Source organism: Mirounga leonina, unplaced genomic scaffold, assembly GCF_011800145.1.
Source record: "Mirounga leonina isolate KUSES-001 unplaced genomic scaffold, KU_Mleo_1.0 Mir_165, whole genome shotgun sequence".
Taxonomy (NCBI): domain Eukaryota; kingdom Metazoa; phylum Chordata; class Mammalia; order Carnivora; family Phocidae; genus Mirounga; species Mirounga leonina.
Window position 1 is genome coordinate 40,396,039 of NW_023270415.1, and position 23,015 is coordinate 40,419,053.

General features: G+C 38.3%; 1 long non-coding RNA gene across 1 annotated transcript in view; it reads right to left on the minus strand.

The window, feature by feature from the left end:
• Window positions 1-10,833: 10,833 nt before the first annotated feature.
• The window catches only part of LOC118015018, an 86,783-nt gene continuing 74,601 nt past the window's right edge, over window positions 10,834-23,015 (minus strand). Inside the window, exons 2-3 of the long non-coding RNA XR_004680500.1 lie at window positions 16,385-16,460; window positions 10,834-10,966 (exon numbers count right to left, since the gene is read on the minus strand). This is a non-coding gene — a long non-coding RNA (uncharacterized LOC118015018). The remainder of the gene's footprint in view (window positions 10,967-16,384; window positions 16,461-23,015) is intronic.

Below are 23,015 nucleotides of genomic sequence, written 5' to 3' on the forward strand. Positions count from 1 at the left end.
AGGGTTCCAATCAGGGTTCTCTCTCTTCCTATGGGAGAGAAATGATATAAATGGAGTGGGGAGAAGAGGAAGAGCTCTGTGGTGATAAATTTAAATTGGAGGCACCTATATGAACCTCATGATGTTTTTAAAGATATATGCCAGCTATGCATCAAAATAATCTAGAAGAAATGACATCCCAGTAGCAATAAGGACTTCTAGTACCAAAATCTTGGTTTCTAAAATACTCTCTCTCTAAAAGAAAACAAAACTCCTTGGAGACATGGTTGATTCCAAGTATAGGCAGAGAAAACACAAAGTAAGCCTGGAAAATTCTGCCCTGAAGTACTCAAAGGATGAGAGAGATATGTCTAAAAGACAAAAGCCAGCTTGATGGGCTTGACTGGTCAAACTACTGACAATCTGAGCATCAAAAATGAATAATGATGTGATAGATTATAACACATTGATTAAAAAAAAATCCATAAGACCATAATAATATTTAAAGAAAAGGGGTGAGAAAGAAGGTAAATAAGAATAATAACTAATAAACATGGAAGGAATGAAAAAATTAGAAAATAATCCTTTTGCTCACACACCAAGATTGGGACATCATTTAATGATAGGTTATTCATATAATTTCAAAGTATTATACCACAGAGTACTTCTTGGTTGCAAAGAGAGAGGTGGGAGCTATGCCTTAACTTAATAATCTAAGTTAACATCACCAATAATGAAACAGACAGACAGACATCATGCCTTTGATGTGATGGAATGCAAAGTCCAAGAAAGCACCTACGTAGTATTCTTGCCAAAGTATTTAATTTGAATCTAGTAGTGAGGAAACTATTTGGCTAATCCAGATTTGAAGACATTCTACACATCAATTAATCTATATTCTTAAAAAAAAAAAGTGTGTCATAAAAAACAAAAGGCAAAGGGGCCTTATTGTATTAAAAAAGGCTAAAGACACATGACAAGCAAATGCCAAGTGTGATCCTTAATTGGATTCTGATTTCGGGCTGGGGAGTGGAGGAGGGTCAGCTGAAAGATGTCTGGGGACAGTTGTATATTAAATGATATTATTCTATCACTGTTAATTTGGAAGTGTGACGGTGGTTTTGTGTTCATGTCAAAGAACGTCCTTGCTCTAAGAGGATTTATGTTGAGGTATAAAGAAGTCAAGAGCCACAGTATCTGCCTGTCTGCAAATTCCTTTCAAATATTTCAGCAAAGCAATTGTGTTTGAAAGAGATAAAGCAAAGGTGGCAAAACATTAACAGTTGGTGAAATCAAATGAATATTATACAGCTATGCATTGTACTTTCCTGTGGGTTTGAAATTTTTGAAAATAAAAACTTCGAAAAACAATTTTAAAGAGAAGGTAAACGTAAGATAAAAACTAAAGATAAAATTTTAAATTTTGAAAACAAAGCTAGGAAGACTCCGTTGTGTTGGGGGTGGAGGCAACAATGGGTTAGAGGAGTCAGATAGAGAAAATTACCTCTCATACTATTATTATTATCCTACAGCTGAATGTTATAAATTCTCTGTGAGGTTATTCTGCTGATTAATAAATATAGGAAAAAGAAAAAAACTCCTCAAGCATATAAACCAAGTCACAAATAAATAATGGATGAGAGAGAGTTTGTATATTGGGTGGCGTGAATACAAGATTCTTCCATGAGCTAAATCACAGGTTGGCAACTACAGTTAAGCCAAATCTGGCCTCTGATCTAAGTCATACATTTGTATATTCAAAGTTTTTTTTTAAAAAAATCAAATATATTTTAGTTTTTCAGTCAGAAGAATAAAAATGAGAAAGAAATAATTCGTATAGTATACTCAATGATTAACGTTTCCAGATTTTGCTTCCAAATGAAGGCTATATAGGTGGACTTCCAAAAAAGAGGGAAGGCATAAATAAAATAAGCACATAAATAAAGAAAAACTGGAGTATTCTTTTAAAAGAGTACATTAGGATAGTTGGCAAAGTGTGTGATAAGCTTTATTTGACATTACTCAGCACTTATAAAAAAGTATGAGCTTACTTTTCCAGGAATCGTAAAACACATTTGCTGAATCATTCACTAATTCTACTGGCGCCTCTGGAGACATGTGTCAAATATTTTGGAGTTTTCTAAATCCAGGTTCAGAAAGGTTAAGTAGCTTGCCAAGCAGCACAGCACAGCACAGCTCAGCAAATTACTGGAAAGAAAGAAAGAGAGAACTCCGTACTTGAATCTTGGTTGAACCCGCCCAGAAGGGAATTAAGAATTTTCCCTGGAACCTTTCCGTGAACTAGAACTTTTTTCATATTTAGGAAGGAAAGGGAAAAACACTAGCTACCACCTGGAAAATCTGTGTTACTGACAGGCTCCACAGGATGAACTCTGCCTTATCGGTAACCCTTATCGGTAACTCAACCTTATCGGTAACCCTGGATTTAAAAAGATTTTAGGACTCAAATCAAGGAAGTCAAAGTCATTCTGTTCTTATAATTCAGTGTGTCATCATTCTGATAAAAAGCAGCCAACAGATTCTCTCCTTTTACTAATGGCAATTTATGTCTTAAAGAAACAAAGACCGAAGTGAGCGGACTTGAGTCTGTTTCCCTACTTCTCTGGGGTGAACTGAAATGGAAGTATTGGCAATGCTCTCTGCCTAACTGCCTTCCTCCACACACACAGCTCCCACCCCTGGCAGGCATGGGAAAGAGGAAAAGCCAAGTACTGTGCTTTTTTTTGTTTTTTAAAGTCTAGCTTCAGCCTGATTTTATAAAGAGTTCTGGAACATGAATTGTACCCCACAGCTTGTCCTGCCCAGACACAAAGTAGTTGACCTATAGTACCCCCACATCAGCCGGTCACTAGCTACAGGCTGCCTCGGGTAGGGTGGCATTGCCTTCTAGAAATTCCAAGCAAGGTGGCTTCTACAGGGTGTGGTGGCCCCCATCAGCCAATGGCAATCCTCTGCTATTATTAGCAGCTGAAGCAGAGTTGCACTGTCCTAGTGAAGAAGGTCTGTCCAGGGCACCAACAGCATCTATAGCAATAGCCAAATACCCAATAAACATAAAAGCATGTCTATGCTCATTAGTTACAAGATGAAAATTAAAGTCCAATAAGAGCACATTTTCCATAGGCACTTGAAACCCATGTATATTCTGCAATCATTAGGTGTAGGGTTCTATTAATCAATTAGAAAGTCCAGTTGATAGTTGTTCGTGTCTATCTTTTCTGCTTTGCTGTTTACTTATTCTATCAATTACCGAGAGGGGATCATTAACATCATCAATTATGATTGGGTGCTTTTTCTTTTTTTTTTTTTAATTTTATTATGTTATCTTAATCACCATACATTACATCATTAGTTTTTGATGTAGTGTTCCATGATTCATTGTTTGTGTATGATTGGGTGCTTTTTCTATTTGACTTTTTATTTCTGTCATTTTGGCTTCATGTACCTTGAAGTTCTGAGATACATACACATTTAGGACTATATGTTCTCGGTGAATAGACCTTTTTATCATTGTGACATGTTTTTCTTTATCTCTAACAATACTCCTTGTTTTAAAGTTTACTTTGGGTGATATTACTTGATTAATCATTTATTCATGTTTCCGTGCTTTTTATTAAAAGAGAGAAGGCCAAAAAGAAAAGGAATCCTTTATATTTTTCTCCATGTTGTTTGGCTACCTAGGGAAGAATATCTACACCACACTAACCCTGTGCAAATTGCTGCTCTCGATGTTTCACCTGAAGAAACTCACAGAGGCATTAGATAATAACCTATAAGTCCACTTTCTAGAAACCAGAGTACGTGTGCTTCCTTAGAATTGAGTCTATTCTATTCTCAGTTCTACTTATGTATACAGTATCCCAAACTTTACTTATTCTTCATGGTTCAGACTGGATCCTGAAACATCATCTGAATACATAGTCTCAAAACTCATAATTCAAAATAAGACAATTGTAGGATTAGTATTTCTTTTCTTTCTTTCTTTTTTTTTTTTTTAGAAAACTGGGTTTTGGAGGGAAGAAAGTGAGGGTGGGAAGGCTGTGTCTCAGCCATGTCCTACACAATATAAACAAATGTATGTCTCGATGAGTTATTTCCACTTTGTTTAATACCGTTTTATAAAAAGCTTGATAATATTCAGACTTGTTATACTGGCCGGGCACGCATCCAGGTTTTCTAATGATGACAGGGCATGTGTCCTCCTTTTAAGTACTTTGTAGTTGTTATAAAACTGTATAAATAATAGATTTCTAAAAGCAAATTTATGTGGTACAATAATTCTAGGGTGTGTTGTTTTTAAAAAATAATGTTGCTTTGACAGCATTTTAATGCTGTTTTTGCTCTGACAACTTTATTTACAATAGATTTGACTTTGTACACTTATATATTTGTCAAAATCAAACCCGAAATCAGAACCTGGGTTTATCCAGGTTCCTTCAAAACTACACTAGACACATTCCTCATTAGGCATCTGTTTACTCCAAAACACACACATACACAGGGGATAGAATTAGATAACACTTTTTGGCTTACTAAATGGGTTAGACTTAGTAAATATGGTACTCGCTTTTCAACTGATTCTGCCATCTGTCAGCAAACTTATTGTTTTTAGCAGGGGTTTTTCTTGTGATAATTTACAAGTTGTTTTTCTTCCTTTGTTCTTTTCATGAAGATACACGTCCTTAAAATTTAAGGGGAAATAACACATAAAATAAATGTATCCACAAAACAGAAACAGCATAGACCAAATGGCCACTGGAGAGTTAAAAGGTGCATGAAATGTAACTGCAGAATTTTTTTTTTTTTTTTAATGGGGATGGAAGGTGAGTGAGACTCAGTATTCTGCAGGTGACGTCTCAGTCTCAGCTCCAGCTGGGATGCATCTGTACAAGAGAAACAGCACAGAGTGGAAGGAATTCTTTTCTCAGGAAAAGATGCAGAACAGGGAATCCCAAGGGCAAGGGAGTTTCCAGTAAAGCCATCTCGTTCTGAATTCTGCCCTCTGCCAGGATCATAGCAGCTACCTTTTGCATAGTGCTCGCCCAAAGCTTATACAAGGAGGCTTTACTGTATTTCGTGTCTGCCGCTGCCTAACTGCATGCCTTTGAGAGGTTACTTAGCCTCACGAAGCCTCAGTTGTCCTGAGAAACAAGTAAATACCATTGTGTGTCTAGTATGGTGCCTGATATTTATTCTGTGTTCACTACTTCTTGGTCAGAGCTAGGTTTTACATATCTTCTTTTGAAGAGAGTGAGTGCCTCGGGAGAAGGACTATGTCTGCTTCACGTTTAGAAGTCTGGTGCCCTTCCCAGTGCCCAGAACATAATGGGCAGCTGGTAAATGTTGGTTGAATGAATTGGTGGATGAATGGGAGATTAAATCCATAATAAATCTATCACATTATTTGTATTTGATTCTCAAAGCAACCGTCTGAATTATTATTTCCTGCATATTACAGACGAGAAAATTGAGGCCCCCAAAAGGTCTGTGACTTGGCCAAGCATACAGAATTAGTCAGCAAACTGAGACTCAAAACCAAGTCCGATCATTACTTTTGTTACAAAGGCGAAGTTCTTGACACAGTATCAAGGGTGAATGAACATTTAATCCAATTTAATCCATTTTTCTGGTTTATATCCACAATTTTAAACATTTGCTTATGGGTTGATGCCTTTATAATTCACAAAATAACTAAGCTTTCATCTATACGGTTTGAGAAATGTGGGGTTTTGTTTCAGACAGCAGAGAGAAAAATGGGAATATTTTTGGACACAGGTATTTTCTCCTTTTCATGACTCTAAACTTAAAATGTAGTCACACTACATCCCCTAAAATCCCCTCCCTGTTCTGTCTTTTAGGAAATCCACAAGTAGAGCCATTACTATTTATTGTCTGCTACAAGAATTGTACATTATTTCTATTCCCTACAACAACTTTAAAGGTTAGCTATTATTACTCACAGCTCATGAGTGAGTAAACAGAAATTCAAAGAGGTCAAGTCACTAACTTCAAATTTGCCTAGGGAGTGCTAAACTGAACTTGACCTGAATTTTAAGGATGCTTTACTCCATGCCAGTGCTTTCAAACTGTAATGTGCAAATATCAGTTAAAAATGCAGATTTGATTGTGTAGATATGAGATGGAACCAAAAATCCTGCATTTCTAACAAGCATCTAGTTGCTGTCAAGGGGGCTATTCCACAAACCACACTCTGAGTAGCAAAGCTCTTTACTACACCACCTTCCCAAATTCAGACACGCCGGCATTCACCTTTACTCCTTAACAATCTCATGGCCACAGTTCTTATAAGGCTAACATTTTGCTTTCTTAGCATATTGGTCTTTCATATATTACCTAAGTAACATTTTCTGCTTTCTGTTCAGGGTTACCTCAGTGTAACAGAAATTTTAGAGCAGCTGCTGCTGAAAACCTCCTTGTCCTCCATCTCATCAGCTTCCTTAAATCCAAATATTGTATTAAGAATCAGCAATTATGCTCATTAGTGAGTAAAAGGAGAGAGGGGAATGAGAGAAGTGATAGTTAACGTAGCGGAGGAAGAGGAAAAAATATTAAGCACTGAAATGGAAAGCCTATAGCCTACAAAGGAAAAAAAAATAGAGGCAGATCTTAGAAAGTCACTCCAGGAAAATTTCTGGGGAAATTCTATGCAGGAGCAAAGAAGCATGACAAGGAAAAAAGAGGAATAAAAAAGCTATAAAGGATATTTGACATCACAGTCTTAACTAAAAGGTGATGTGCAAGTGAAAATCAACAGAGGCTAAATATTTAAGCATAATGACTGCCTAAAAGTGATTAGAGCAAATGGAAGAAGAAGCCATACATTTTATTGAAGCTGTTGAAGGAAATGAGACAGGAGATAGCAGAGAAATCACAAGTGGGGGCAAGGTATCACGGAATGAAATCAGACGGGATAAAGAAAGAAGACTCATGAATCAAATTTCGGCATAGACCATGAACTGAAGATCAAATCAAACAAAAAGGCAAGGAACTGATAATAAATCTAAATGGTTATGGGCAAAGTGAAGAGTGGGGTGGAACAGGAACAGAGAGAAAGGAGACCAGCAACAGAAGCAAAATTCTAAGGGGAGAATAGTGGCTAAATCAAATACAGATAATAAGGAATCCTATGTCTTTTCATTCTACCTATATATACATGAGAACGAGTGGCCAAAAAACAACCTTAAATATGGAGTTTTGTTTAGAAGAGAAGCACACATAGTCATGGGTGAGATTAAAATGATAAAGAAAGTAAAGCAATCAAGGTGCACACAAGGTGCCTAAGGTCCAGAGGAAATATCACAACAAGCCTGTCTTCCTCCCATCCTCCCTGCTCCCTTTCCCTCCCCAGCCACCCCTTTCCCTTTCCCTATGGCTTTGTTTCCATGGAAATCTATGAAGGAAAGTAATGTTTTGATTGCAGGTGAGAAGTGCTTGGGGGGTCATTTGTTCACTGATATCAGAAACCATGAAAAGAGATGCAGTTTAGTAGATGAGGGGAAGGGAAGGCAGAGATTTACGCAAACAGGGACAAAAGCAAATTCTACCAACCAAATTAATTTTATTTGTTATAAGAAAGTATGTAACATTTGAGTTATATGTCTTATGCTTGATCCGAATTGTTCATATGTTTTTCAGATGCAGTTTAATATTCAAGAGTAATAAACTCATTTTTTGAACCATTTTATTCTTTTTTTTAATTACTGACGTACAGGTGACACACAATGTTACATTGGTTTTGGTGCACAACATAGTGACTTGACAAGTTTATACATCATGCTCTGCTCACCACAAGTGTAGCTACCATCTGTCCCCATGCAATGCTGTTACAATACCATTGATTAAATTCCCTCTGCTGTACTTTTTATCCCCATGTCTTCATTTCATAACTGAAAGCAGGCATCACCCACTCCCCTTCACCCATTTTGCCCAGGATCTCCCCCACCAGCAACCATTAGTTTGTTCTCTGTATTTATGGGTGTTTCCTCTTTGTTTGCTCTTTCATTCATTTGTTTTGGGGTTTTTTAGACTTACATATAAGTGAAATCATAGGTTATTTGTCCTTGTCTGACTTATTTAACTTAGCATAATACCCTCTAGGTCCATGTATGTTGTCACAAATGGCAAGATCTCATTTTTTATGCCTGAATAATATTTCATAGTATATATACTATAGCTTTATCCATTCATCTATTGATGGATACTTCAGTTGTTTGCCTATCTTGGCTATTGTAAATAATGCTGCAATAAACATAGGGATGCACATATCTTCTCAAATTATTGTTTTCATTTCCTTTGGGTAAAAACCTTGTAGTGGAATTACTGGATCATATGGTATTTTTATTTTCAATTTTTTTGAGGAAATTCATACTGTTTTCCACAGTGGCTGCACCAATGTACATTCCCACCAACAGTGCATGAAGGTTTCTTTTTCTCCACATCCTCACTGACACCTTATTTCTTGTCTTTTTGGTTCTAGTCATTTTGGCAGGTGTGAGGTGATACCTTGTTGTGGTTTTGATTTGCATTTCCCTGATGATAAGTGATGTTGAGCATCTTCCCATGTGTCTGTTGGCCATCTATCTGTCTTCTTCAGGAAAATGTCTATTTAGATCTTCAGCCCATTTTTAATTGAATTATTTGGTTTTTTGGTGTTAAATTGTGTAAGTTCTTAAATATTTTGGATATTAACCTTTTATTGGATATATTATTTACAAATGATCTCCTTCTCACTAGGTTACATTTTCATTTTGTTAATGGCTTCCTTTGCTGTGAAAAAAATTTTATTTTGGTGTAGTCCCATAAACTAATATTTTATTGAGCACTTGCTTTGTACTACTCAACACTGATTAAATTTTTCATACAACATCTCATTTGTTATAGATGAGGAACAGGAAGTTTAAGAATGAAAAATGCAGTTAAATTGAGTTCAGAGTACAAGTGTTTTGTCTCTTAAGGGAGAGTGTATAATACCCTTGTTCTTATTAAAGAGGTATCCACCACAAAGAGCCTTGGGTACTCAGAGCAAATCATGACCAATGGCCTCTTTGGGCAGGATTTACCTTTGGAACTCCATTCAGTCTTCTTTCCTCCCTCAGTGGCATTCTTTCCAGTCTTTTCAAGTACCCAATGCCTAAACTTTTCTTCTTCTATCTAAACAGAGACAGAGGTGATATTATCTTGAATGGTCAGAAAAACTAATTGTCCATTGACACTCAGTTTCACAATGAAAATTCAGATATCCTGATTCCCAGGTAACTTTTTTTTCTATCATACCGCACACAGTTGATTACTATAAGCCAGATTCGCCCAAACCCAACCTAATTATGCAATTCTATAGATATTTTCTAAGTGCCTATTGTGTACTAGCCCATCTGCTAGTTGCTGGGGATGAGTAAATGTAAGTACGTCCTTAAGGAATGCAGCCTCCCCTACCAGAGAAAAATGCAGACAATAATTACAATATTGAATGATAAGTTTAATGATGAGGTAGCCCAAGGGAAGCATAAGTTCCTGAATCTTCGAAAAAACAAATGCTTCAAGTTAAGAAATCCAGAAAGGCTTCAAGCAGCATTTGAGAATAGGTAGAGAATGGAACATTTGCGGTAACATTTTAAGTAGAGTATGTAAGTAAGTATGAGCAAGATATGGAAAGTTCCAGATATGTGTAGGCAGTGGTCCAATTTCACTGCAGGACAGGGTGTATGCAGAAGGATAATAGCAATGCTCAAGAAAAGAATTGAGAGCTACTTATGGCCTTCACACCAGGCTGAGGGATTTGTGTTTCATGCTATATGCTTGTTCTGAGTGTGAGGCCAGGATGATTAGTGCATAAAATATTATTTTGAAGAGTACACAGATGTGATTTTGTGTAACATTTAGCCATATGGAGAGAACACAATTCCCATCCTTGGAATTACATTAAGGAGAAAGTTTCCATTAAGCATTAAGAGTTGAAACACCTCTTTGAAAATCATTAGCATCCCTCTGTAGCCAAAAAAAAAAAAAAAGTAAGGATTTTAGGATCAAAGTTTTTAGCAGAAATGTGTCTAGAATTTAAGAATCTGTTTTGTTCAAATCCTATTTATCTTAATAGCCATCTTCTGTTTATGGCAACTGATACTGGTTTTTCTGCTATAGTATTAGCATTGGTTTTTTCCTAATTATTAAATAGATCTAGTTTAGTTTTTAAAAGTAAGCATTAAAGAAAATTCTTGATTAAATCACAGTGAGGCAGAATGCAGGAACAGGGGGGAAAAAAAAAGATGGAAAAAGTCCATAGACCAATTGTGCCACATCAAGGAAGCCATCAGAAACCATTTCAAGGAAGAAATGAACAATGATGTCAAGTGCAATACAAGGTCAAAAAGGACTTGTTTTTTCAAAGGGCACTGTTGACCTCTGAGAGCCTTTCACAGTAGATGTGGATGGAAACAAGACTAAGCAAGAATTAAATTGGCAGTGAAGAGGTGGACATGATCTAGATAGCCATGAACCACATTTGGAAGGAAAATATGGTATTATAGAGTGGGAAACCCTTCTCATATTATTTCTAGCTTGGCTGAATTAATACTCACTGTGTAAATCTGGGAAGACATTTACTTACCTGACATTCAATTTTATGTTGGTGGTATTTTTTTTTAAATGTAATCTACTTCTTTTCTTGAGTGGAGCTCTTAAATATAGAGAAAACATTTGTATTGATTTGAACACAACTTCTACCGAATCCTATGTCTAAATATGCCATCAATACATTCACCAGTAAAAAAAAAAAAAAAAAATCCATGAGATGAGTACTATTATTACTCTCATTTTGAAAGTTAGAAAAAATGAGAATTAAGAAAGTTAACCTACCTAGGTGACATTGACACAGTAGAGCCCATATTTCATCCCCAAGCAATATTCTGGAGCCCACACTCCTGATGCCAATGTGTGTCGTCCCTGTAAACTGTAAAAAGTAAGTAATAATAAGCATAGAATATGGTTTGTCCAAGATGAAAGAATCAGTTCCAGAAATATGTTATAACTTCAAAATTGTTCTCTCATTACATAACAGGTCTTATAAAGGAAAGCAACTTACTTTGGTTAGGTACCCTATACTTACCAAGTACTAGAGTATCTCTTTATCAAATATGTTTTTTTCTTAAACTTCCTCCCAGGCCCAGCTCAAGAACCACATCCTTCATGAAGCTGCTCCTGACTCTTTTCCTTTTCTAAATGTCTACAGTATTCATGGGCCTTGCCCCACCATAGCCCACGTGGTACATATATTGCATTTTTGTGTATGTTATGCCTCCTGGAAATCATGTAAAATTTTATATGAGTACTTAATAAATTATTTAATGGAATACATCAAAGATCCAACACCAAATTAAAAAGTCCACACCCAAAGTAAAAACTCAAAAATCCTTTATCCAAGCCTTCATTTTATACTCGGCTTGATACTCATGCTCTTAGCTCTCTTAGTGTTTCCACATCCAAAGCCAGGCTGCACTGAATTCTTTAAAACTGAAGCAAGCTTATTCAGTCAGCTATAAATATAAATGTTTACTGGAACACAAACCAGGAGGAGCCTATGAGAAAAGTAAAGGGAATAAAGCTTTTGCAATTCTTTTTCTTCTGCAAGGCTCATTTCTCAGAACCAAATATTTAAATAGTATTTTAACTGGCATTTAAGCTAGCCAGGTTTAACAGTTTTAAAGATAGAAGAATACTATACTAGGCCTAATAAAAAAAAAAAAAGAGATCAGCATGGAATGCTCATTAAAACCCAAAGTCACCAGCATGACTTTTCTGTTATCTACAGTTCTTTCTTTTAATGCTTATTGTGCCAATTATCACATCACCATGTATGGATATGCTCGTATGTCTGTCACCTCTGCAAGTAGGGAAGCACCTCCCAAACATGCAAAGGACTGTGTCTTTGCATGTGAAAAGGTTAGTCTTGAATGGTTGTGTCCAACACTGACATTGGCTCCCCATCAGACCCTTCCTGGACGGTAACAATGGCTAACGTTCTCTTAGTGGTTACCATGAGTTGATCTCTATGTATCTCTCTGTGTAAGCACAAATTCACTTGCCCCTTCAAAATCCAATTTAAAAAGTGACTAATCATTCCCATTTTACAGATGATGCAACCGAAGCACAGAGAGGTCAAGAAAACTGTCAAGGCAGAACCAGCATTTGAAAACGGGCTGTCCTGCCCCAGCCTGCAAACTACATCACCACACAACGATGCCTTAGTCACAGTAGCGCCGGGGATCAGAAAAAGTGGGCAGAAATTTAGAAGTCTGAACTAAAACCTCTGTACTTTTAACCAGGGCCTCAGGTCATTCTGATGCAGATGGTCTGAGAATCATATTGAAAAACACACTTTTAGGTAATAGTCATAGAAATATTTTTAAGAACTGGTTTTTGTTTACTGTTTATAGTTCACCAAACATTTCCATGTATGTTATTTCATCCTTATAACCCTGCAAAGTAGCTATTACTGTTTCCTATGTTTGTGAATGAGAGAGAAAAGCACATCTCAGAAAGCTTACCCATGACCACACTGCTCAAACATAGATTTTCCAATTGTAAACCCTGTGCTCTTCCCATGACACTGACCCCCTAACTGGCCTTCCTGCTTCTGCTTCTGCTTCTGTCTCTCTCGAGCTCATAATCCACACAATAAACAAAGGATCTTTTTAAAGCATAGATCTCATAAATGTCATTTCCAGTGGATCCTCATTACATGTGGGGAGAATCTAACTCCCTTACATGGCCTGCAAGGCCCTTCGTGATGTGGCCCCACCTGTCTCCCTGACCTAATCTCCTACCCTCTGCCCTCCCGCCTATACTCCAGCAAAGATGCTCTTTCCTTTCTAACCTTCTCATGTCAACTTCTTGAACCTGTGCCTTTTACCAGTTACCTGGACTCCCTCTGAAGACCAGCACCCCACTTTTTAAAACAAGCCCTCATCTCTGTGCCATCACTCTCATACACAGCCCCATGCCCACGCCCCCCATGCCCATGGTTGAAATCATTCTAAATAGAGAATGCTTTGACAAAAGCATGTGCTTTGCCCCCCTCCCCTTTTCCAGTCCCATCTCCAAAGAAACAAATTTAAATCGAGGCAACAAAACTAATTAGAAACTACAGAATGAGAATCCAGCATGCCCTTAAGATCAAAGTAATGTCAGAGAATGTAAACTTTAGAATTGCTCTTTATTTGGTAGTAACGGTGGGGTGAGGAAGTGGAGGGAGTGAGGAAGGGGACCTTCAGAGTTGACTCCATATGATCTCAGAGGAAATGCTTCATAATGAGCATCCCAAACCAACAGAAGTAGAAGCCTATTAATCAAGATGAAGCAGCAAGTGGCCAAACAACCATTATTTCCCTTCCAGACATCTCACTGGTTTGGAGGTCAAATATCTATTCTTCATCTAGCATAAAAAGCTGCCATTTGGGGGAGGTTGGGTATTTTATTATTATTTTGCTTTGTTTTGCTTTAAGACATCTGCCATTTCTGCGAACAAAGATTTTTGTTCTGTGGTTCCTAATAAGCTTTGCAAGGTGGTTTTCCTGGCATATGAAGAATTCATTTGAATAATAAAGGCTCATATTTATAATTACATTGAGTTAAATAGATTTGCTTAGCTTAGGGTTTGGGGTTATTCATAAACAGATGTGAGAGTCCAGAAAGCCTCTGTAATTTCAACAATCTCACTGCTCTGGGGGTGCTGAAGGGCTTAGAAGCCTGAATGTGAGTTAAAGAAGCTTTCCCCAACTCCCTGAATAATCACCACCATACCTCAACCTGAATCTACTTCTCTCAACCCAATACTATTCATGCTTACTAGCCAGTTGCCAGTATGAGGGCAATGAATGAGCCTGACTCTAAGCTGGGAACATTCACTCCCTAAGCATTCAGGGAAGAGCCTTTTATGAAATGCTTTGCTCTGTTCTCAGAATATAGTCTACAGTCCTATTTGAAGCTGCTGGTTTCAAAAGAGTGGTGAAAAGAGGTCCCCCATCCAAGTAGCACCTTACGGTCTAGACCTTCCCTGACAGCTATCTCTTTTCTTGAAACTAACCAGCCCGTGAGCCATCCCTCAGATACTCGAGAGGTGCTGGAGTTAATTTGGGGCCACATTTAGAAACCTGCAATGTGTTTCCCTACTTGAAAACACACTTTTGGGGCAATGGAATTCTTGGCCACTGATTTTTCAGTCCTTGCTGAAGTGGATCCTCTTTTACAAATAAATTCCTACATGAAACCACAATATATAAAACAGGAAAAAGCCCAGCTGCTCTAGTTGAAATATCATTTATATAGAGGCTCCCTAACTGTCCTAATAGATGCTTCATCCAAAACCTAGAATCCCCTGGACACAGTCTGAAGGCGTTGCTCTGACAATTTGGCCAAACCTCTTGAGTGTCAATCAGGACTTCCTTCATGCGATTGCTAACACATTAGACCTCTGTAGGACATGAAATAAACTCTGAACTGTGATCTTTAAAGCTCTGATAATTTCTCAAGCCAAGTCCAAATTAATCTGGGTAGTGGGTTTAATGGTGTTTCCCAAAAATTCATGTACATCCCAAACCTCAGAATATGACGTTACTTGGAGGAAGGGTCCTTGCGGATATAATTGAGACAAGGTTCAAGATGAGATCTTACTGGATTCCATTGGGCCCTAAACCCAATGACAGTATCCTTTTAAGGCATGGAAAAAGGAGAGGAACAAGGACATAAAGAAGAAAGCATTGTAAAGACAGAGGTGGAGATGTCTGTAAGCCAAGGATTGCCATCAACCACCAGCAGCTATGAGCAAGCGATGAGATGGTTTCATCCTCACATCTTCCAAAAGGACCCAACCTGCCAACACCTTGATTTTGGACTTCCGGCCTCCAGAACTGTGAGACAATAAATTACTTTGTCTTCAGCTACCAAGCTTGTGATAATTTGTTACAGCAGCCCTAGGAAAGTAAAGTGTTCTGTCTTTCACTTAGTAGGCAAATATTTGCAGAAGGAATATTTGTTGAGTGAATATAATAAATCACTTCAGTTTGATACAGCGGCTGATGAAGGAAAATCTTTAGCAATAAGTGTTTGAGGAGGAGAGAGAAGCTTATGACGGGGGCCAGAAGAAAACCATTTTTCCTTTGACTCTATTCTGAGACAAGACTCAGGCAGAGCCTCCGAAGGACCAAATGAGGGTGTGGTTCATGGACAAATAACCATCCAGGGAAGACGAAACAATGACCATCACTTCTGACTACCTGAGGAATAAGAGTAGCTCACCAACACTTGCTCAAAGATGCCCTGGCACAAGGAGGAGCCATTCTTTTTGTCCTGGGCCGTTAAAAAGGTACAACTAGCATACATAAAAAAAGTGGGTATTGGTAAAGTATTTTATAAGATTTAGGTAAAGATTATTTTAAGGATATTATTTCTCAATAGACGTCAGTGTTAGCTCCAAAGTTCTTACGGTTTCTCATATTGTGTACCATATTGCCACCTTGGCTTTTCTTTCTTTCTAATCCATGATCATCAGGTTATTTTGGGCTCTGCCTCGTGGGCACCCTTGTCACCCATTCTGTGCCTCCATACTCTTCGCCTGACCACGGTGTGATTCCGATGCAATATATCTAATGACTAAATTTCTACTCACTTAATGTCCCTGAGGAGTTCTTGAAATGTAATGAAGTAACTGCTTTTGCTGTAATTTATGCATACACTTATATACTGAACCGTAGTTTAATCAAACTCCTTTGCCTTGTGTAGTAGAATAGCAATATCTAATGAAAACATATGAAATATGTGTTTTGTAAGTACCCCAGACAGCTCATTTTGGTTTGCTTCCTACTTAATCCCGAAATTCCTATCTTCCTGCACTGTAAACACTTTCCTTCCCTTATCATCAATCTCAGCTATGTAAATGAAGCGGGGAGGGGGGCAGTGGCACAATTCCTTTTTTTCTGGATGTTATCAAGGGCCCTATTCTTCGAGAAACAGCTGACAAGGGCACCGCTAAAAATGGTCCTTTTGTTTGCTGGAAAGGCTGAAGCAGACCTGAAGGCGGGAGAACTTTGCCCAAGCACTGGAGGGGCGCTGCTGGGGCCCATGAATGCCTATGTGCATACGAGCTGGAAATCCCCCCTCCTGGTGCTGGCAAGCCCAGCGGCGGCCCTGAACCTCGCTCACTACTCTACTTGCCACAGGGCACGTGTGGAGAAAAGCCATCCTAATAAAATGACTTTCATGGACTGAAAGTAAATCTCTGGTTGAGTTCAGAGTGTCCACATAGGGAATGGTCCTCTGACTGCCGAAATAAGCACCCCGGCCATCAGAGAACCTTGAACATCCTGCTACGTACCTGTTTGTCCTCTGTGGCGATCTAGATTCACTGCTGGTTTCCAGACCACGGGGAAGGCAGGGGCAGCGCAGCAGGTCTGCCGAAAAAGAGACGCTTCCCTTTAGATTTTCAGTACTCGTTTACATGTCTCTTCCCTTTTTTCTTTTTATTCGAATGATTCCTTTTCTGTCTATTCCTTCTAAGGAGGAAAAATAATATTTCCCATTCTTCACTTTCACTGCCCCAGAGGCTACGGATGGAATACACAAATCATGAGACCAGGGAAGAACATACTAAGAGCTGAAGCCAGATATTCTCAGTACTGGCTGACTGGGATCAGAAGCAAGTTAAACAATCTCGGAAGCTTCAGGCTTCTCATCTGCAAAATGGAGATGATGCTATCTACCATTTCAGGTCGCTGTGAGAACAAAAAGCATGGCATAGCCCTAGCACTCCAAAAAAAAGTTTTTTCCCTTCTTTCTTTCTAAGCCATTTTCTTTCTACTGGGGGAGACATTCATTTGTTTGATAAACATTTATGTAACACTTATTTTCTAACAGGCACTGTGCTGGAATCTGAGATAGAACATCTTATACAAACTATATTTGCAAACTCTATGTACTCAAAAAGAAAAGCACAGAATGTGCTGGGATCATTGATGAGATGAAGACAGGACAGAGAAGGTGGGGAAGCACTCCTCACAGAGAGTGTGGTAGGCATTTATAAAGGTCTACAGGCTGAGAGAAGCAAAGAATTTGGAGAACTGAAAGGCCCTCCCTAAACTATCCAGGGCAGGAAGTTGTCAGGCTTATCATTAAGATCTCCAGAGAAGAATTTTACACACTTTCCCTTGACAGCCTAGTCTAGTGTTTTTTGGGGTTTTTAGCAGGGAGGGAGGATGGGAGGGGGGAGGGAGTGGGACAATATAAAATTACAGGAAACTTGAAACTTATAACCGTTCTTAGAGTATATCCCCAGGTAATATGTGGCAGTATGATTTGAATCATTAATTTGTGTTTTATTCTCATTGCATTTCCTTTTTTCCTGTTGAATGAAGTAGTTAGGTCCTTATACTCTATTACTGCATTGAAGGTCTTTATCTCAAAGTATAATAAAAATTTACTGGGATATGAATTCTGGAAGACTGAACAGTTTGAAGGGACTATGGTTGTGGAAAACAGATAGAGGTAAATGTAGAAGAAAGGTCAGGAGGAGAAGGAGAAGAAAGTGAGCATGAAAAATCTTCTAATATCTAAGATGACATTCTCTGTCATCTTGGAAGAAAGAAGATTTAGTTTGCTTCAAAAAAAATAGAGGAATGTGATTGTTTTTGCATCTTCAGATTTGTAGAGTAAGATTCACACACTCTACTTACTACAATGAGGAAATCATTGTTTAAGTTGAAGATCTTTTGACATATCCAATATCTAGAACTTTCTCTCTGATGTACAAAGGGGACCCTGTGTTGTGTTAAAGTCAGCACCATTGTAGGTCTATGTTAGAATACTTCGAGAGCTATAAGGTGGGCAATAGGCCCTGCCAGGCTTGCTGTCCTCAGTCCCCCCCTGGATACCTCATACCCACAGACTGATCTTCATTACAGGGATGGCATGACTAGTCATTACATAATTTGTGGATAACTGAATAAGATGTAATTCTCATACAATCCAGGTACCTGAATGTCTATTCTTCTTGAGATATAAAACCAGTCTATTAATTCACTATTCTGTGTTTTCTTACATGATGGCCAGTCAAATGCAACCAGAGGAGGAGACACAGGAGAGGCTAAGGAAAATGTTAATTGTAGTCAGAGGTTCTGGAGAGGGGTGCCTCCATGCCCGGCAAGCTCAAAGGGGAGGCACCAGGTTTTGGTCAGGTGACAAAAGCAAGGGGAAAACTGCAGCTAGAGCCTTTATTGGGGTTTCTGAGGGAAAGGCAAGGTAGGGCAGAGAAACAGATGAAGACTGTCTAGTTTGAATCATTTCAGGAAGCTCTAAAATATAGGAGTGGTCCCTAGGTGCCTGGTACCTCGCCCTGGGATGATTAAGGTAGAGGACTCTTCCCTCCTAGGGTGTATGGGCCAGACAGATGAGGTGTGGCTCTAGATTGGTTAGTTGGCTAATCAAGGGCATGCCTTGCTTTTTCTAAGAACTGGCTGTTCCAGGGAGGGCCAGTCTCTCCCTAGTCAGAAAGGCTTTTTAAGATCTCAAAAAACACCATAATATACAGAATACAAAATATATATATATAATACATTCACTGCGCATGTGTAAAACTCACCTTCTGTAAAAATTCATCTTACATATGTAAAACTCATTTTACTAGATTTTTTTAGCATTGTTTAATTAATGTTTACTGCATCACTACTCATCACTTCGTGAGTGACATTTTGAGAATTGCCCGAGTCGTCTGATTGTCAACTCTGAGACGAGTATGTTCTATTTTGAACCTCCCAGAGTCCATTCACCCTTTTGCTTGGCTTTTTCAACATTCAGGCATCGGTATCTCACCCTTCTAGCACGTGCACTGACCCCACCTCCACCTCCGTGTGCGGGTCCTGATTGGCTCAGCCAATCAGCACTCAAGTTTCATCCTCCTGGCCATGGTGATTGGTTCAGAGAATGTGACCAGTTGGACCAACCAGACACTTACTAAGGGTTTATGTTAAGAAGTTTACTTGACCCCCCAGGAGAACTTGTGCTAGACGCTGTGTTTTCCTGCTGGACCTGAATAAGGAGCAAATAATTCCCACTGGCTGTGGGCAGCCAGCCTATGATTACAGAAGACAGGAGAGAAGGGAAGAAATGTGTTCTTTGGGGGTCATTGTTGATCCGTGGGATTAATCTTCACCTATTTCAGGACTTTTTGTTTTATAGGACACCCGCTCCCCCGCCCTTGCCCTGCCTTTTTAAAAGTCAACTGGACTCAAATTTTCCATTACTTGCAATTAAAAGCTATCTGGCACAAGGTCCTTGTTTTCTTTCTAAATTCCCTTTATTTTGATTTTGGTGTTAAAGGAGAGAAGGCTTACTCAATTTCTTCTCTTTTGTGTTACAGTAAACAAAACAGGTGAATTAGGTGAATTGCAGCTTTACTAGGCAATGAATTTTGAATAACATAATAGCAGCCTTTAAGAGGAAAAGTTGGCAGCAATGTATAATTATTATATGTGAAGCAAAAATATCCAATTACACAATTTTATACACACACACATATTCTAACTTTGCCTCCTTCCGTTTGTCCTTGTGCAAAGACTCCCCTGGATTTCTGGGACGACTGTGCCAATGTCAGCCTCCTTGACCGAGCACAGCATTCTGGTCCCCGGCAGAGCTGAAACCCTGGAGCCCTATCAGGTCATCTCAGCACTCAGGCCATGGTGTTTTTAATTTTTTAATTCCCTCCTCATAGAGGAGAAAAGCAGGGAAAGACAAGCCCCAGAGAATGAGAAAGGGGGGAAAAAAAAAGGCACAATAACTAAGTAAAAGAAGAAAATAAAAGGTCAAATAAAAGGTCAGAGAAGATTATTTTTTAAATGTCATTCTTCACAATTTCTTTTGTCCTTTCATATCCTCAGTTTTTTATAAACTAAGGAGAGAAAATGAAAATTAGTTTCATTAGATACACCACTTTTGTTGGACTCAGACTTGAGTTGATCAAATGAGGCAGCTGAACTGAGAATGAATCTTCCCTGTGATTAGCTCGTACTCTTGAAGTAGCCAGGCACCTGTGAGGATAGGGGGTGGAGAGAAGATAATAATTGGGCTCTCATCTTTTATAATTATGTGTGTTTCAAGTGGCTTTGAACGGTGGGGTTTGAGAAGGCTACTTAAAGGGAAATTCTGTGAGCACTTCAGTCATTAGCTCTGGTATTCAAAGGGAAAGAGGAATAAAATTTTGAACAATAGACGACTTGAGAAACAGAGACCCCAAAATAATAATGTTTACTGAAAATTAGGACAATTGTTTGTTTATTTCACATCTTACAGCATTTTTATCATACCAAATAATTACCGTAGTTATTGACAAGACACACTGCAAACTGTTTTCTGTCCTTTGTATTCAAAAGCCTCTGAAGTTTCAGGAAAAGTTAACAGTTTTGTTTTTTTTCCCTTTTTATATTTAGTTTTTCAAGTAAATATGAACAGTAAATGAGAAGATTCCAATGTGCTATTTATGTATGTGTGGATCATGAAGGAACATTCACAAAATATCAGGTGTTCTAGAAATTTTATTTATTTTTTTTAATGTAGAACTTTCCCTATGAGTCTGTTCCTATGTTTAGTCTTACCTGTTAGATTTGGGTTCCTAAGCAGAATATAAATGAATTTATTCATTTTCTCCTTGATATATCATCTGTAATTAGAATATACTTCTACAAATGCTTATTGAGAGGTGCGGCTTAATCAGGGCTTTGGGGACCAGACAGCTCTTCTACCCCTTATTAAATGGGAACAATTACTGTTTTCCCAACATAACCAGTAACTAGTAATAATTTCTATTTGAAAGATACATTGATAAAGCAAGATCTAAAAAACAAACAAACAAGTAGTTATAGTTCCAACAGCCTGTAGCTCCACGAGGGTGGATGATTTGGTTCATTCATCAATGCATTTGCATCACCTAGGACAGGGTCTGCCCTATGTCACTAATACCTAATATGTCATCAAGTATTTATTGAACAGATATATAAATACATTTTTTCAACATGTCATTCTCTCTAAATTTCAACCATGGCCAACCACTGTTTAATCTTTCTCTACCCATGGCTTTCCCCCAGGCTTGGGTAGGATGGTTATATCATCTCACCATGAATACCTGTGTCTAGACAAGAGCCCTTTTGAAGTGTAAATACTGCTAGAACTAGAGCTACATTTGGCACAAAACAAAAAACATTTGGTCTTTTTTCTTTTACAGATTGCTACTTCCTAGAAAAAAAAGCTCTCACTGCCTGCTTACAGCCAGCCAGTTGGAGGAAAGGCCCTAATTATCATTCCAAGTTTTGGCACTCAGACTCTATTTCCTCTTTTGGCTTAAGATCAAACAAAATGTGAAAGGAATTAAAAAAGAAAAATCAACAGGGCAATAGTACTCTTCTGTGTGGAACATAATCAGAAAATTTCTTCCTACCAAATACTGATATACACTCTATTCCATTTGACCAGAAGTTTGAGACATCATACACTGCTTAGATTTACAATTAAAACCCTATTAGGCACACACCAAATTTCCTTATTATAGCTAAGAATCTTTCAAAGGGAACATATCACCTTCAGTTGCAAAGTGATCTCTATTACCAGAGCTTAATCTCTATTACCAGTATGCTGAATGGATATAAAACATTTACTCCGTATTTCTTCATGTTCTTTATCAGGGACTACTTCTCTGTTTTGAAATCAGAAGTCTGTTGTCTTTCTTCCCTCTTTATAGCCTGCCTTGTTTCTCCCTCTACTATCCACCTCCCTCACACACCATTCCTCGAGCTTACCATTTGTCTACCCCTCCTATTTCTCTTCCTCTATGCATTAATGTACACAAATTCCCACTTCCCTCCCCAAACTGACCTCACCATTTTTACATCATTCACCTTTTGAAGAACAGAGAAGTTGTGGAGAGGATGGTATGCAACTTTCTATTTTTCCCTTTCTCCTGAGCAGTAGTCTCACTAAAGAGACCTCTATCAGTAAGACAGACCTATGCTATTAGAGAAGAATGGTGTAAATTTTAATACTTAAATTTAAAGAAAATTAAAAACATTTCCATCTTCTCCATTGAATTAAACACATGAAGTAACTCAAAACCAAAGTTCACAGCTAACAACATATCTTCTTACATTTTATTATATTTTATGAAAATGATTACCAATTAGCAGGTGAAGAGGTATGCAACTCGTGTATCAAATCCACTCAAATATCTTAGAGGAAGAAGCCACATAAAATATATCTAGCACTGAGCTTGTGATATGAAAAATTCCCAATAAATGGTTGGTAAATACATAAATCAGTGAACTCAAGAGTTGGTGAATCACTCTGGTTGAAGTGTGGAAGATGAATTTGGAAACCGGGCCAGCTGGAACTGGTAAGAGCAGGTAGATTTTTTAAGGATATTGAGGAAGTAAGTGAGGAGGACCTAAAAAGGTAGCAGAGATGGAGAACAGGGGCTAGACATATTTTAAAGACAAAGAGGAGGTAAAATCTTTAGGATTTGCTGCCTGGGTTTGGAGCTAACATCCAGAAGATGAAAAAGACAAGTAATCCAGATGTGAAATGTTGTTCGGGGTCCACGAGCAAAAAAATCAAGAAAGAATTCTTGAGACATCTTTAGTGCAAAAAAGGTGGTTTATTAAAGCATGGGGACAGAACCTATGGGCAGAAAGAGCTGCATCGGGGTCAAGAGGAGTGGCTGATTATATACTTTTAAGTTGGGAGGGGGTTAGGGATAATGTAAGTCTCTAAGGAATTTGGAATTGAGGTTTCCAGGACCTTGAGGGGTCATTTACTACTGTCTAGTAAACCTTAGTCATGAGACCCTTCAGATGTATATCAGTGGGCCATATATTTGGAGGATGATTGCTCACATATATCTTGGGGGTGGGGAGGGTAGAGATAAAGGAAGTTTCCAAAGGGCTTTTTATACGTTAAAGAAGATGTATAGG